The 17,547-nt window shown below is 40.4% G+C and overlaps 1 protein-coding gene and 1 non-coding gene across 2 annotated transcripts in view; one reads left to right on the top strand and one right to left on the bottom strand.

Annotated features, from left to right (window-relative positions):
- Nucleotides 1-17,547, bottom strand: part of Xiap (X-linked inhibitor of apoptosis) — a 47,229-nt gene that overhangs the window by 21,665 nt on the left and 8,017 nt on the right. The gene's annotated exons all lie outside the window — the stretch shown is intronic.
- On the top strand, nt 8,196-8,327 carry LOC150041473 (small nucleolar RNA SNORA51). The gene has a single exon (XR_016533950.1). It is a non-coding gene; the product is annotated as a small nucleolar RNA SNORA51 (small nucleolar RNA).

Here is a 17,547-nt window from a genome sequence, read left to right as displayed (position 1 = left end):
ATAGCTAGGAGTACAGGCCTGAGCCACCACCACCCACCTTTATTTTTACTTTTTTGTTTAGCAATAAATATTTAGAATATTGATCCTAACATATTCTTTAAAATATCAAATGATTCTGATATTCATACATAAACAAGGATCCATTTACTTGTAAGTGGAATACACACACATGAATAAGCTCACCACAAAATACTGCCCTCTAGAGAACAATTCTAAGTATTAGAAGACTTTAATTGCAGTTACTTCTGGTCAAGGAACAATCTGTTCAAAAGAGAATTTAGCAGCCTCATTAGTGCTGCTAAATTATAGCTGTGTAATGTTTAACCCAGATAAAATACTAAAATCAGTCAGTTGAGCTATGAGAAAAATGGCATGATAAATTATCCCCTAAAGCTATATACTTTTGAAAGTGAAAAATGAGGCTACTAATAATTACAAGGAACAGTCATGTTTGTTCCAAGTAAATCAGATCATGTGGTCACTCACTTAGCAATGGGACATTTCTAAAAAAAACTATTTGAGCCATATTCTGGTTCTCCAGAATCTGCCATACATTTTTCAGTATATGATTGTCTAATGCAAATGAAAGAATGGTCACAACTCAGGGGATGAGAAAAACAAAGAGTAATACAGAGGGTTAATTTGATCACAGTATAATGTAGTCTTGTATGAAAGTAACAGTAAGCCAGGTGCTGGTGGCTCACGCCTGTAATCTGAGTTACCCAGGAGGCTGAGATCTGAGGATTGTGGTTCAAGGCTAGCCTTGGCATGAAAGTCCATGAAAACCAGAAAACCAATTAACCTCCAGAAAACCAGAAGTGGTGCTGTGGCTCAAAGTGGCAGAGTGCCAGCCTTGAGTTGAATAGCTCAGGGACAGTGCCCAAGACCAGAGTTCAAGTCCCAGGACCAACCAAATAAAAGGAAAAAAAGAAAGTAGTTAAACCCCTTTGTATAGTTATTATATACTAAAAAAAAACAACTCTAACAAACAGCAAAAATAAAATAACCTGATTAAAAATGGCCTTGGAAGGTGGGTGACAGTGGTTCACACACCTGTTATCCTAGATACTCAGGAGGCTGAGATCTGAGGATCATGGTTCAAAGCCAGCCCAGGCACAGGAAAGTCCATGAGACTCTCATCTCAAAATAACAACCAGAAAACTGGAAGTGGCAGTGTGGCTCAAGCTGAAGAGCTCAGGGACAGCACCGAGGCCGAGTTTAAACCCCACAACCAACCCCCCAAAAAATGGCCTTAGTGCAATTAATACACACTAAAAAAATGGATGACAAAAAGTTCAATAGAAGGGGCAGGGAGTTTGGCCTAGTGGTAGAGTGCTTGCCTAGCATGCATGAAGACCCAGGTTCAATTCCTCGGTACCACATACATAGGAAAAAAAGCCAGAAGTGGTGTTGAGGCTCAAGTGGTAGAGTGCTAGCCTTAAGAAAGTCCAAGGACTGCTCAGGCCCTGAGCTCAAGGCCAGGACTGGCAAAAAAAAAAGTTCAATAGGAGGGAGTGGGGCTGTGGCTCAAGTGGTAGAGCGCTAGCTCAAACAAAAACAGCAGCTCAGGGACAGCACCTAGGCTCTGAGTTTAAGCCCCACTAATTTTAATACCCATACAAATAAAAAAGGAAAACTATTATCTGAAAGATTAAAATAATAACAATTGTGTGACTTGTAGGTAAGGATGGAATTGGGACAGATGAGGGAAAATTATGGAAGAAGTGAGTGACACTGATCAAGATGCACTGTGCTTATAACCTGTCTTTTGGAATTGAAATCCCTTTGTACAACTAATTAATTAAAAAATATAAATATAGGGGCCGGGGGTTTGGCCTAGTGGTTAAAGTGCTTGCCTAGCATGCACGAAGACCCGGGTTCAATTCCTCGGTACCACATACATAGAAAAAAGCCGGAAGTGGTGCTGAGGCTCAAGTGTTAGAGCTCTAGCCTTGAGAAAGTCCAAGGACAGTGCTCAGGCCCTGAGCTCAAGCCCAGGACTGGCAAAAAAAAAAAAAAATATATATATATATGTATATATATAAATATAAAAAATGTTGGGAGCCAAGCGCCAGTGGATCACCCCGTAATCCTAGCTACTTAGGAGGCTGAGATCTGAGGATCAAAGTTTGAAGCCAGCCATGCAAGAAAGTCCAAAAGACTCATATTTCCAATAGACTACTCAGAAAAAGCCAGAAGTGGAGCTGTGGTTCAAGTAGTAGAGTGCTACAGGCTCAGGGACAGCAGGCACCCATGCCCCGAGTTCAAGCCCCAGTACTGGCAAAGAAAAAAAATGTTGATACTCAGGAGGCTGAGATCAGAGGATCAAGGTTCAAAGCCAGCTGGCACAAAATAACCTGAGGCTCTTATCTCCAATTAACCCCTAGAAAATGGGACCTGAGGCTTGGCTCCAGGGTAGAGTGGCACAAAAGAACCTGAGACTCTTATCTCCAATTAACCCCAAGAAAATGGGAACTGAGACTTGGCTCCAGGGTACAGTGGTAGCCTTGAGCTTAAGAGCTCAGGGACTGCACCCAGGCCGAGTTTAAACACCATGACACAGACACAAAAAAAATGTTGATGAAGAGGCAGAGAAAGAGGAATCTCAGAAAGGGAATGAAAACTCATTTGACCATACAAAAACAACATGGAGGTTCCCAAAAAAACTTGAGAGCTGGGAGTATGGCCTAGTGGTAGAGTGCTTGCCTAGCACGCACAAACACTGGGTTCAATTCTTTGGTTCAATACACAGAAAAAAAAGTCAGAAGTGGTGCTATGGCTCAAGTGGTAGAGCACTAGCCTTGAGAAAAACCCAAGGATAGTGCCCAGGTCCTAAGTTCAGCCCCAGGACAGGAAAAAAATAAAAATAAAAGTAAATTTTAAAAACTTGATAGATCTACCACATGATCTAGTAATCTCACCACAACATACATATCCAAAGGAATTGAAATTAGTAAATTAAAGAGACATTTGTACTTGACATTAATTGTAACTGTATTTGCCACAAGCAAGATATCGAATCAACATAGATATCCACTGCTAGATGAACGGATAAGGTAAACATGGTATTATGTACAGAATAAAACAAATAAAACTGAGTCACTGGCAATAGCACAGATAGAAATGAAGGATGTCATGCTAAATGAAATGTCAGGTACAAAACGATAAACACCATATGCAGAAGCTAAAGGTTTGATCACACAGAAGCATAGAAAAGTAGTCACCAGAGCCTGAAAGATATTGGTAGAGAAAGGATCGATCAAGCAACAGGAAATACCTGAACACAATAAGGATTTTTGAAACCAGATCTCACTATGTAGCCCAGTTTGGCTTCAAATCATAATCCTCATTCCTCAGCCTCTTAAGTGCTAGGATTATAGACATGTACCACAATATCATACTGGAAGAATAATGTCCTAATGTCCTATAACACAGTAGATGACCATAGTTGATCACAGCTAGCTACTTCAAAAAAGCTAGTAGACAGGATTTTGAAATACAAAGAAAAATTCATGTTTGAGGCAGTAGATATGCCAGTTACATTGCCCATCATTCCACATTACATCTGCATAGTGAGATTCTACACTGTACCCCAAAGATATGTATAGGTGCTGTGTTAATTGAAAAATAAACTAGAGCCGGGAGTTTTGCTTAGTGGTAGAGTGCTTGCCGAGCATGTATGAAAACCAGGGTTCGATTCCTCAGTACCACATACATAGAAAAAGCCAAAAGTGGGTTTTTTCATCACTGATAGCGCTCTACCACTTGAGCCACTGTACCACTTCTGACTTTTCTATGTATGTGGTACCGAGGAATCAAACCCTAGTCTTCGTGCATGCTAGGCAAGCACTCTACCAGTAGGCCAAACTCTCGGCCCCCCACCCCTAAAATGTTCTGTTTAAGCCAGACACCATGCCTGTAATCCTAGCTACTCAAGAAATTAAAATCTGAGGATTGTGGGTAGGAAAGTGCATGAGATTTTTAACTACCTAAAAGCCAAAAATGGCACTGTGACTCAAAGTGGTAGAGCATTAGACCTGAGTACAAAAGCTCAGGGATAGCACCCAGGTCCTAAGTTCCAGCTTCAGAACTAGAACAAATAAACAAAAATTAAACCAAGACTTGACACCACCAAGGAGGGATAATAAGCCAATAAGACAAAACTTAATGGATTTAAGGGTAAAGTTTTATAAACTAGTTACATAAGAAAGGAAAATGAAGGCTTGGTTTGGGATGAAGTCACATGAAGGCAAAGTTCCAGACTTAAAGCCTTGGGATTTCAGCTAATTACAAATTATTATGAGCCAACATTACATGATTGCTAAAAAACTTACAACCGCAGGCTACATTAATGTCCAGATGTGCAACTTCCACATCCAATTCAGCTACATATTGAATACTATTTCCAGTTCCAAACACATTTTAGAAGGGACATCAAGAAAGTTTAATATCCCTAGAGAGCTAACAGGATGATGAAATGATATCATATGAGGAATATTTGGAACAGCTTAAGATATTTATCCCAAAGTGAGAAAAACTGTGAGGAAAAGGGGTAGAGGGGATAGAATAACTACCTTAAGATGTCTAAAGGCTGTAAAGTAGAAAAGGAATCCAAATTCTATGTAGCTTAACAGCAAAATTAAGTTCAACCAGTGTAATTATAACCAGTATAAAGGAAGAACTTGAAAACAATCAAGAGCAAGATAAAATGACTTGAGTTGCACTACAGATGACCTAGTACCATAACTGCAAGGAAATCAGCACGGACTGACTAGTCATTTTTAAGTCTGTAATTATGCTGAAGTACTAGCATTCAATATAATCTAGAATATATGAAATTACCTTCCTGAGGTAGCTAAGTTCGATTGCTTGAATAATTTTGTAAGGTTCAAGTGGTTACCTCATTTCAAATCATATTAGATAAAACACCATCATTCAGGAGCAAAGGAATCTATCTGAAGCTTTCAAGAGGAAACTTCACCCATCATGATGCTGTTTTAATCCTAGCACTCAGGAGATTAAGGCAGGAGAATCATATCTTCAAGGCTATGCAGTGCTTCATCATGAGCCTGTCTTAACACAAAGGGAGAAGAGGCAGAGCAGGGAAGAAGGGGAGGGAGATAGAGGAAGGGGAAAAAGAGAAAGAGAGAAAAAGGGGGAAAAGAGAGAGAAAAAGGGGGAAGAAAGGGAGAGAGGGAGAGAGAAGGGACGGAGGGAGAGAGAAGAGAGGGAGGGAGAGAAGAGAAAACACACAAACATAGGCATTGTTCTCTCAGGGGTTATTTATATACTAAGATGTAAAATTTTATTATTTTGAAAAGCAGACATTTCTTAAGAACTATTTGAGACATATATATTATATGTAAATATATAATATATTCATATACATTATAAGAGAAGCATGAGAAAACAGAATTAACAAAAGTTAAAAGTAAAACATGGGCCGGGGGTTTGGCCTAGTGGTAGAGTGCTTGCCTAGCATGCACGGAGACCGGGGTTCAATTCCTCGGTACCACATACATAAAAAAGCTGGACTGGTGCTGTGGCTCGAGTGGTAGAGTGCTAGCTTTGTGAAAAGCCCAAGGGCAGTGCACAGGCCCTGAGTTCAGTTCCCAGGACTGGCCACAAAAAAAAAAATAGTAAAAGATAACTGGGGGCAGGAATTTGGCCTAGTGGTAGAGTACTTGCACAAAGACTCGGGTTCGATTCCTTGGTACCACACACACAGAAAAGCCAGTAGTGGTGCTGTGGCTCAAGTAGCAGAACCCTATCCTTAAGGAAAGAGCCCAAGGATAGCACTCAGGCCCTGAGGTCAAGCCCCAGGATTGACAAAAAAAAGTAAAAGATAATTGACAAATGATAGAAACCTGGGGTTGGAGAAAGCTACCAAAAGAAATGGATGGGAAAGGGTAAAAGAGTTCAATAACGGTAAGGAAATACAGAGTATACAGACAGCACACAATACTTAAAAATGGGGCATGCATGACTCTTGGAGGAAGGTGATAAAAAAGGTTCTGGATGTGAAAAGGTCTGAGTGCAATAGAGTGTGCTGATATATAATGTAATGCTTCTCTGTACAAGCATATTCAGACTCTATATAGTAAATGGAAAGGTAGGAAAGCAGGGAAGATATCAAAAAAAACCTTGGCCCTGAGAAGAGAAGGCAGTCAGGAATTTTGAGGGAAGCAGTGGCTGGGAAAAATACAGTGAAAGCCAACACTGACACAAAAATGAGCAGCAAACAATGGTACATGCTTATATGATGGGGTTAGAAGATTTTCTTATGCTGATATTCTGTGAGAGCTTAAAATATGCCTACAGAACGCCTGGCATGGGGCTCAAGCCTGTAATCCTAGCTACTCAGGAGGCTGAGATTTGAGGATTGTGATTCAAAGCCTTAAGCCAGGCCAGGCACTAAAGACCAGGAGACTCTTATCTCCAATTAACCACTAGAAAATAGTAAGTGGCCCTGAGACTCAAGGGGATAGGGCGGGAGCCTTGAGCTGAAGAACTCAGGAACAGCGCCCAGGCCCAGAATTCAAGCCCAACAACTGACCCGTCCCCCCATAGAAAAAGTTCGTGAGACTCTTATCTCCAATTAACCACCAGAAAATGGGAAGTGAGGCTGTGGCTCAAGTGGTAGAGCACTAGCCTTGAGCTGAAGAGCTCAGGGACAGGGTGAAGGTGCAAAGTTCAAGCCCCACAACTGACCCCTCTCCAAAATAGTATTATTACTGAAATATCTAATGTAGGTACCTCCTTCATTGTGGAGGAAGTTGCAGAGAGCAAAGAGGTAGATCACTCAGATAAAGTAACAGCCAAGGTTAAGTAATGGTGCCAGTAGCAGGCAGTGGGGGTCAAGGCCAAGACTCAAGTGTCTGTAGGTTGCAGGCACCGGGGATAACAAGTTTGTCAAAGTGCCTGCTACTCTTCAGCAGCAGCTATGTGTTCAGCACAAACCATGGCCACTGAGGACAGGGACATCTCATGTCCTGGAGGTAAACAGCAGATCTGATCATGAATCTTGCTGATTTATGCTAGAAAAAAGCAAAACTTAAAATTTCTGAGAAGTTTATGTATTATTGCAATATGGTCACCAGATGTCTAATATTGCCATTTTAGTAAGCTATGCAGACAACCAAGGAGAATTATAGCCTATAAATAATGACAATAAACATCATAAAACTGTTTCAATAGCCACCCATTATTTAGGATTTTTAACAGGCAACAGTGTCTTTGACAGAGGCCAAGGAAATAGAGAAAAAAATGTTTTAAACCATGGATGTTGTTCTGTCAACAGAAAGTCCATATCTAATAGTGCTGATATGCCTCAAGATTTTTTTTGTCAGTCATGTGGCTTGAACTCAGGGCCTGGGCAAGGGCCCTGAGCGTTTTCACTCAAGGCTATCACTGTACTTCTTTGAGCCACAGTGCCACTTTCAATTTTCTGGTGGTTAACTGGAGATAGAAGTCTCAGACATTCCTGCCTCTGGCTGGCTTTGAATGGTGATTGTCACATTTCAGCCTCCTGAGGAGCTAGGATTACAGGCATGAGCCACCAGCACCCAGCACTCCTAGGGATTTCTTCTTTTTCTTTGTGGGTCATGGGGCTTAAATCTTAGGTCTGGGTCCCTGAGCTCTTCAACTGAAGGCTACAGCCCTACCCCTTGGGCTACAACCCCACTTCCCCTTTTCTAGTGATTAGTTTGAGGTAAGAGTCTCAGGTTCTTTAGAGAGTCTGTGCTGGCTTTGAACCTAGATCCTCAGATCTCAGCTTCCCAAGATTACAAGCGTGAGCCACCCCGCCCAGCTTATACCTCAGGACTTCTAACCTATGATTTCTGCTGTAGATGTAGATGTTCTCTAATTGTAGAGAAACTAATTGTAGAGTTTATCTTTATAAACACAACACTAAATATTCCCTAGGACTCTCAGGAGTTCTGGCTCACAACATATAAGTATTAATTTTTAATGATGATATTCTGCTTTAGTTAATGGTATAGAAGTTTTAGGTAAACATCTCAAACAACTAACAGACATGATTATGGTAAACATCAGTAACCTCCTTGTGACAATAAAACCTGAAAATCAGTATAACATTGATGGGAACAGCTAGCCTACCTACTAATAGCAGTCATTTTTACTGTGTAAGACAGACTGAACCAAATTCTGAGCCAAGAAAAAAACTGATGAAGGGCCTCCGTGTGCTTACCACAGGCTGTGTTCTTACACTGACTGTATAGAAAGAGGAGGCAGAATAAACCTTCCCCATATACACCTCAGCCCCGGCCCTGTGCCCGGTCTGTATTGTGAATGGGGAGACATGGGAAAAAAAAAGTGATGAAGATGATGTTACTATAGAAGATAATGTGAGCCACTGTGAAAGCTGTACAACGGAAAGCCTTAAACTCTTAACACATAGGATAAGTAAAACAAATTCAGTTTTGAGTCTGGAAAGAACCATTTTATTTCTTCTAATTAAGTGAGCTTAGCAAGTGGTACAAACATAGACATGATCCAGATCAGAAACTCCCATCACAGAACAATCATAACATTATGAAACCACCATTTGAATGTTTTCTAAGTGAAAATGTCATAGGACGTCTAAATTTGGCTAATTTAAGAACCTTTAAAACCTCTGAGCCAATGACCCAAAATAGGCATTAGGAAAAGAATGTTGCAACATTAAAATAAATAAAACACAAAGTAGATTCAGTGCTGACTCAACTAGGGAGGATAGAGAATGGGGAAAGACTGCAAATGCTTAGGGAGTCTCTCTCCCCTCAAACAACCCCCCTTCTCGGTGTGGGGCCTTCCCTGGTCTTGGGCACTGTCTTTGAGTTCTTCTGCTCAAGGCTAGCACTCTATCACTTTGAGCCACAGTTGCCACTTCCAATTTTCTGGTGATTAATTGGAGATAAGAGTCTCATGGACTTTCACTTCATGCCTGGACTGCCTTTGAATGGTGATAAGAACTCAGCCTCCTGAGTAACTAGGATTACTAGAGTGTTATCAGTGCCTGGCAGTTACTGTGTTTCTTGCTGGAGAGAAAATACTCTATAAATTTAGCTAGTGATGACTGTACTAGTTTGTAAATACATTTTTAAAAACACTGCCCGATACACATAGTTTAAATGCGTTTTAGTTTTTTTGTAGGTCTAAGGATTAAATGCACAGCCTCATACATGGTAATAAAAATGTGCACTGTCACCTGCTGAGCTACGTTTCCAGCTGTATTTGTACATATTAAATTAATTTTATAGTATTTGAATTATATCTAAAGCTGTTAAAATACTATTCAAATAGTAATTTGATAGCTGCTAATAACACTTTAAAAAATCTAAACCAAGGGGCGGGAGTAAGGCTTAGTGGTAGAGTGTTTGCCTAGCATGCACAAAGACCAGGATTCGATTCCTCGGTACCACATACATAGAAAAAAGCCAGAAATGGGGTTAAGGCTCAAGTGGTAGAGCTCTAGTCTTGAGAAAATCCAAGGACAGTGCTCAGGCCCTGAGCTCAAGCCAAGGACTGGCAAAAAAAAAAATCTAAACCAAACTTTAAAACCCTGAAAAAGGAAATTAAAGCAGAACTGAGGACATGGAAAAACCTCCCATGCTCCTGGATTGGAAGAATCAACATCATGAAAATGACAATCTTGTCAAGGGCTATCTACAAATTCAATGCAATAACTATCAATATCCCAATGTCATTCTTTAAAGAAATAGAAGAGGCAATTCAAAATTTCAGATGAAATAATAAAAGACCCCGTATAGCAAAAACACTTCTTAGCAGAAAGAACAGCACAGCAGGAATTTCAATACCAAACTTTAGACTACATTACAGAGCTATAATTATCAAAGCAGCTTGGTACTGGCATAAGAACAGGCCTGAAGACCAAGGGAATAGAACTGAAGACCCAGAGGTTAAACCACAAACCTATGGCCACGTAATCTTTGACAAGGGAGCCAAAAAAAATAGAATGGAAGAAAGACAGCCTCTTCAACAAGTGGTGCTGGCAGAACTGGTTAAGCACCTGCAGAAAACTAAAGTTGGATCCTTCTTTGTCACCCTGCACTAGAATTAACTCCAAATGGATCAAAGACCTGGAGGTAAAAGCTGACACACTGAAAACGTTACAAGAAGGAATAGGAGATACACTAGGCCTCCTTGGCACAGGTCAAAACTTTCTTAATAAGGACCAAGAATTACAACAAATCAGAGAAAGGCTGGATAAGTGGGACTGCATTAAACTGCAGAGCTTTTGTATGGCAAAGGACATAGCTAGTAAATTAATTAGGAAGCCTAAAGAGTGGGAGAAGATCTTCACCAATCAAACAACGGACAAAGGCCTCATATCTAAAATATATCAACAACTCAAAAAATTGAATCACTCCAAAACTAATCTCCAAAGCAACAACCATCCCATTAAAAGAGGGGCCAAAGACTTAAGGAGAATCTTCTCTGAAGAAGAAATAAAAATGGCCTATAGACACATGAAGAAATGTTCAACATCCCTGGCCATAAAAAACTGCAAATCAAAACAACTCTAAGATTCCACCTCACTCCAGTTAGAATGGCCATGATTAAGAAATCCAATAACAACAGATGCTGGAGGGGATGTGGCCAGGAGGGATCACTACTACACTGTTGGTGGGAATGCAAACACGTTCAACCACTATGGAAAGCAGTGTGGCAGTTCCTCAAAAGACTAAACATAGAGCTCCCCTATGACCCAGCAATTCCACTACTAGGCATTTACCAAAGAATTTTTTTTGCCAGTCCTGGGCTTGAGCTTAGGACCTGAACACTGTCCTTGGACTTTCTCAAGGCTAGAACTCTACCACTTGAGCCTCAGCACCACTTCTGGCTTTTTTCTATGTATGTGGTGCCAAGGAATTGAACCCAGCTCTTCATGCATGCTAGGTAAGCACTCTACCACTAGGCCAAACTCCCAGCCCACCAAAGTATCTTTTAAAAGATACCCACACTGAACAACGATGAGGTAAACAAATTGAACAAACCAATCTCTCACAATGAAATTGTGGAAGCAATCAGGGAAATGCCACCCAAAAAGAGTCCAGGTCCAGATGGTTTCACTGTGGAATTCTACAAGATGTTTAAAGATGAAATAACACCTATACTCTTGAAACTCTTCCGAGAAATAGAAACAGAAGGAGCAATACCAAACTCATTTTATGAAGCTAATATTACTCTCATCCCCAAACCAGGGAAAGACCCAACAAAAAAAGAAAACTACAGACCTATCTCTCTAATGAACACAGACACAAACTCCTCAATAAAATATTAGCCAACAGAATCCAGAAACAAATTTTAAAAAATCATACACTATGATCAAGTAGGCTTTATCCCACAGATGCAAGGCTGGTTTAACATTCGCAAATCAATAAATGTAATACATCACATTAATAGAGCTAAGGATAAGAATCATATGATAATTTCTCTGGACGTGGAGAAGGCGTTTGACAAAATACAACATCAATTTGTGTTGAAAGCACTAGAAAAAAAATAGGAATAAGTGGTACATTCCTCAAAATAGTGAAAGACATATATGAAAAACCTACAGCCAGTATTATACTAAATGGTGAAAAACTGGAACCATTCACCTTAAAATCAGGAACTAGACAGGGATGCTCACTCTCTCCACTTCTCTTCAATATAGTGCTGGAACCCTTAGCCAGAGCAATAAGGCAAGAAAAGGACATCAAAGGGATCCACATAGGGAAAGAATTAAACTCTCCCTATTCGCAGATGACATGATCCTCTACTTGAGTGACCCAACAAACTCCACTCCCAAACTTCTAGAATTAATAAACTACTTTAGCGAAGTGGCAGGATAGAAAATTAACCTTCAGAAGTCAGTAGCCTTCTTGTACACCAACAATACACAAACAGAAGGCCAAATCAAGAAAATGATCCCATTCACAATAGCCCCCAAAAGAATAAAACACTTAGGAATATACTTAACCAAAGATGTAAAGGAATTATTCAATGAAAACTACAAAAGCCTAAGGAAAGAAATTAAAGAGGACACTGGGAAATGAAAAGACATCCCATGCTCATGGCTAGGGAGAACCAACATAGTGAAAATGGCTATACTGCCAAAATTGATATACAAATTCAATGCAATCCCCATCAAAATCCCAAAGACATTCTTTACGGAAATTGAAGATATAATCCAAAGATTCATATGGAACAAGAAAAGACCTAGAATAGCCAAAACAATTCTAGGCAAATAAAGCAATGCTGGTGGTATTACAATACCAGACTTCAAACTCTACTATAGAGCCATAATAACAAAAACAGCTTGGTATTGGCACAAAAACAGACCAGAAGACCAGTGGAACATAATAGAAGACCCAGAAATAGAATCACATACCTATAGGCAACTTGTATTTGACAAAGGAGCCAAAGATATACAGTGGACCAAACACAGTCTATTCAATTATTGGTGCTGGCAAAACTGGGCAGCCACATGCAGAAAATTAAAAATTGACCCCAGCCTTAAGCCATGCACAAGCATTAACTCAAAGTGGATCACAGACCTCAACGTCAGACCAGAAACCATGAAACTGCTACATGATAAAGTAGGAGAGACACTGGAACTCATAGGCACAGACAAAAGATTCCTGAACAGAATCCCAGGGTCACAAAAGATAGGAGAGAGATTCAATAAATGGGACTACCTAAAAATAAAAAGTTTCTGTACAGATAAAAACATAGTCGTGAAAGTAGAGAGACAGCCAACCAACTGGGAAAATATATTCACCAATAATACATCTGACAAATGCTTAATATCCAGTATCTACAGGGAACTCAAGAAATTAATCCCCCCCAAAACCAATAAATCAATCAGTAAATGGGCAAGGGAACTAAAGAGAGACTTATCAGAAGAAGAGATTAAAATGGCAGAAAAGCATATAAGAAAATGTTCATCATCTATGGTCATAAAGGAAATGCAAATAAAAACAACCCTAAGATACCACCTTACCCCAACAAGAATGGCCAAGATTTTGAACTCAGACAATGACAGTTGCTGGTGGGGTTGTGGAGAAAAAGGAACCCTACTACACTGCTGGTGGGAATGTAGACTAGTTCAGCCACTCTGGAAAGTAGTGTGGAGGTTCCTTAAAGAACTGAAAATAGACCTTCCCTACGATCCCGCCATACCATTTCTGGGCATCTACCCTGAACATCATAACCCAGGATATTATAAGGACACCTGCTCAGCTATGTTCTTCTCTGCACTATTCACAATAGCCAGGCGATGGAAACAATCCAGATGCCCTACTGCAGATGAATGGATACAGAAAATGTGGTATATATACACAATGGAATTCTACATAGCCAACAGAGAAGATAAAATAATGGCATTAGCAGGGAAGTGGATGAATCTAGAGCGAATCATGTTGAGTGAGACAAGTCAAGACCTAAGGAACAAAAGGTGCATGGTATCCTTAATATGCGGCTATTAAATCCAAAGAGTACAAGAGCGAGGACTCAATAACTGCATACCCAAAGCTAGGGACATGGTAATGGAAATATAAACATAACTATATAGATATAAAAACCTATGACTCTATAGAAATAATGTTTTATTTTCTAAAATTAATGTTTCTATGACATACAGACCCTTAGCCCAATTTTGATTAAGTTCTAAATACTAAGTCCCAGTGATTGTAAATAGAGATTCCCTTCTTGAACACTCGTTTGTTGAACCTGTCATTTAAAATATGATGTAAAAAATCAACATTAATAAAGAGAAAAAGTCTAAAAAAAGGCCTATAGACACATGAAGAAATGTTCAACATCTCTGGTCATAAAAGAAATGCAAATCAAAACAACTCTAAGATTCCACCTCATTCCAGTTAGAATGGCCAGGATCAAGAAATTTAATAACAACAGATGCTGGAGGGGATGTGGCCAGGAGGGATCTCTACTACACTGCTGGTGGGAGTGCAAACTCGTTCAACCACTATGGAAAGCAGTATGGCAGTTACTCAAAAGACTAAACATACAGCTCCCCTATGACCCATCAATTCCACTACTAGGCATTTACCCAATTGTCCAGAAACAAGGACATACTAAATCCACTAGCACAACGATGTTCATTGCAGCACTATTTACCATAGCAAAGATTTGGAACCAACCCAGATGTCCCTCAGTTGATGAGTAGATCAACAAGATATGGTATTTGTACACAATGGAATTCTATGCTGCTGTCAGAAAGAATGACATTACCCCATTTGTTAGGAAATGGAAAGACTTAGAAAAAATCATCTTAAGTGAAGTAAGCCAGACTCAAAGGAACATAGGCTTAATGGTGTCCCTCATCTGTCCTAATCAATAGAAACCTTGGGCTCTCATAGCAGAGATTTGCAATAGAGCAAAACCTAGATACATAAGGCCATATAGTATGACGCTAAATGAAAGGACCTCTAGGATATAGAAACAAAAGCCATATAATGAGTGATTGTTGTCCTTAATGTACTATGTTATCTCTCATCTCTTTTGCTGTCCCTTGGTTATCTCATGTTGTTACAGTATCTCACTTTGTTATCTGATATATTGGATGTATTTGTATTTGGTTATTTGAAATTGGATAGGGAAGGGGGGGAAACAAGATGAGTGGTGGGGGTGGGGGGGAGGGAAATGGGAACCAAGACATGAGAAAGGGTATCAATGTATGTGACGTAATGCACCTTCTATCTGGCAAATATAATGTAACCCTTCTATTAATTACATTAAAAATATATGGGAAGAAAAAAATCTAAACCAAAAGGGTTCTTGCCAATATAATTAATTTTTATTTGAAAATTGTGACATTACATTATCAGAATTAAGTGAAAGAACAAGTGATTTCTGTTCAAAGTGGCTATTTGTTTAACCTGTTACCAGAGCTGGTTTTCCTTTAATATTCTTTTCATTTTTTTTTCTTTGCTTAAACTCAGGACCTGCAACACTGTCTCTGAGCTGCCTTTTGCTGAAGGCTAGCACTCTACCACTTGAGACACAAAAATCACTTATGGCTCTTTTGGTGGTTAAATTAGAGACAAGAGTATCACAGACTTTCCTGCCTAAGCTGACTTTGAACCATGATCCTCATATTTCAGCCTCCTGAGTTGCTAGGATTAAAGGAGTGACCCACCCTCACCTGCTCAAATCCAGGGCAGCCAGCTCAAATCCAAGCAAACTGAAAAAAGGACCTTTATATTTTGTAAACACTCACAAGAACATTTGTTCCAATGTTTGTGCTAAACAGGACAGCAGAATTATCATCCTTCCTCATTAAAAAAAACTAAAGTGGGGCCGGAAGTTTGGCCTAGTGGTAGACAGCTTGCCTAGCATGCATGAAGACCTGGGTTCAACTCCTCAGTACCACATATATAGAAAAGCCAGAACTGGTGCTGTGGCTCTAGTGGTAGAGCACCAACCTTGAGCAGAGTCCAAGGATAGTTCTCAGGCCCTGACGTCAGTTCTCAGGACTGGCAAAAATAAAAGAAAAAAAAAAACTAAACCAGGGCCGGGAGTTGGGCCTAGTGGTAGAGTGCTTGCCTAGCATTCACGAAGACCCGGGTTTGATTCGTCAGTACTACATACATAGAAAAGCCAGAAGTGGTGCTGTAGCTCAAGTGTTAGAGCACTAGCCTTGAGGTAAAGCCCAAGGACACTGTTCAGGCCCTGAGATCAAGGCCCAGGACTGGCAAAAAAAACTACAGCATTAAGAAAGTCAAAGATTTGAGCAAGGCCACAACGTTGATTAGTGACATGAAAAGCAACTTACTCTCTTCTTTGCTACTTGAACAGATAACTTATTATGACACTAAGATGCAGTACTTATTCAGATGGTTCCACAAATGCCATGCTGAGATTCTTCTAGTGGAAGACTTTATAGATGGATGATACTTGTTCTAGATATTAATCAGAATGAAGTATTCTTTTTTTTTTGCCAGTCCTGGGCCTTGGCTCAGGGCCTGAGCACTGTCCTTGGACTTTCTCAAGGCTAGAGCTCTACCACTTGAGCCTCAGCACCACTTCCGGCTTTTTTCTATGTATGTGGTACCAAGGAATCGAACCTGGGTCTTTGTGCATGCTAGGCAAGCACTTTAACCACTAGGCCAAACTCCCAGCCCCAGAATGAAGTATTCTTTTTTCTTATTTTGTAGTAATGTCTACTGAGCCCAGAGCTTCTTGCATGCTAGGCAAGTATTCTCTCAGAGCTACGCCCACATCCTAGAATGAAGCATTTTATTCCATGCTACTGTCTAGATTTCAAACAAGTGTTGAAACAAGTTCATTTCTGTTATTTGCTCAAGCTGATCACAAGTTTGTGATCCTCTGACTCAGCCCAGCATACTGAGAGCTGAAATTACAGGCCTGCATTACCACATCTAGCCTTTAAACCAAGTTCTTGATAAGATCCTTCTACACTTTTATCTCAATAAAAATACTTAGTTCAGGGGACTGGGAGTTTGGCCCAGTGATAGAGTGCTTGCCTAGCATGCATAAAGACCCAAGTTCGATTTCTCGGTACCACATACATAGCAAAAAAGCTCAAAGTGGTGTTGTGGCTCAAGTGGTAGAACTCTAGCCTTGAGAAAAAAAGTCCAAGGCTCAGGCCCCGAGTTCAAGCCTCACAACTGGCAAAAAAATACTTAGTTTGGGCTAGGAGTTTGGTCTAGTGGTAGAGTGCTTGCTTAGCATGCATGAAGACCCGGGGTTCAATTCCTCAGTACCAAATACATAGAAAAAGCCTAAAACGGTGTTGTGGCTCAAGTGGTAGAGCTCTAGCCTTGAGAAAGCCCAAGGACAGTGACCAGCCCTGAGTTTAAGACCCAGGACTGGCAAAAAAAAAAGGCAAAAACAAAAACAAAAAAACTTGGTTCCTAGGGCACTGGTTGACATCTGTAATCTTAGCTATTGAGGAGGCTGAGATATAAGGATAGTGGTTCAAAGCCAGCCCAAGCAGAAAAGTCCATATGACTCATCTCCAATAAGCTACTCAGAAAAAGCCAGAAGTGGCACTATTGCTGAAAAGGTAGAACACAAGCCTTGAGCAAAAAGGAAGCTCAGGGGCAGTACTCAGGATGAGTTCAAGCACTAGGACTGGAACAAAAAAAATTTAGCTGGGCACGGTGTCTCACACCAGTAATCCTAGCTACTCAGGAGGCTGAGATCTGAGGATCAAAGTTCAAAGCCAGCCCGAGCACAAAAGGACCTGAGAGTCTTATTTCCAATTAACCTCTAGAAAATACAAGTGGGGCTTGACTCAAGGGTAGGGTGGTAGCATTGAGTTGAAGAGCTCAGGGAGAGCTCCCAGGCTGAGATCAAGTCCCATGACCCACAAAAAAATAGTTTTAACCAGATGCTGGTGGCTCACACCTGTAAATTCTAGCTATTCAGAAGGCTGAGATCTGAGAATCTCGGTTCAAAATCAGCCCTGGGACCAAAGTCCACGAGACTCTTATCTCCAATTAACCACCAGAACACCAGAAGTGGCGCTATGGCTCAAAGTGGTAGAGCACTAGC

The sequence above is a fragment of the Megascapheus bottae genome, chromosome X (assembly GCF_031878675.1).
Source record: "Megascapheus bottae isolate mThoBot1 chromosome X, mThoBot2.hap1, whole genome shotgun sequence".
Taxonomy (NCBI): domain Eukaryota; kingdom Metazoa; phylum Chordata; class Mammalia; order Rodentia; family Geomyidae; genus Megascapheus; species Megascapheus bottae.
Note: the sequence above shows the minus strand (reverse complement) of the source record. Positions and strands in the feature narration are given on the sequence as shown.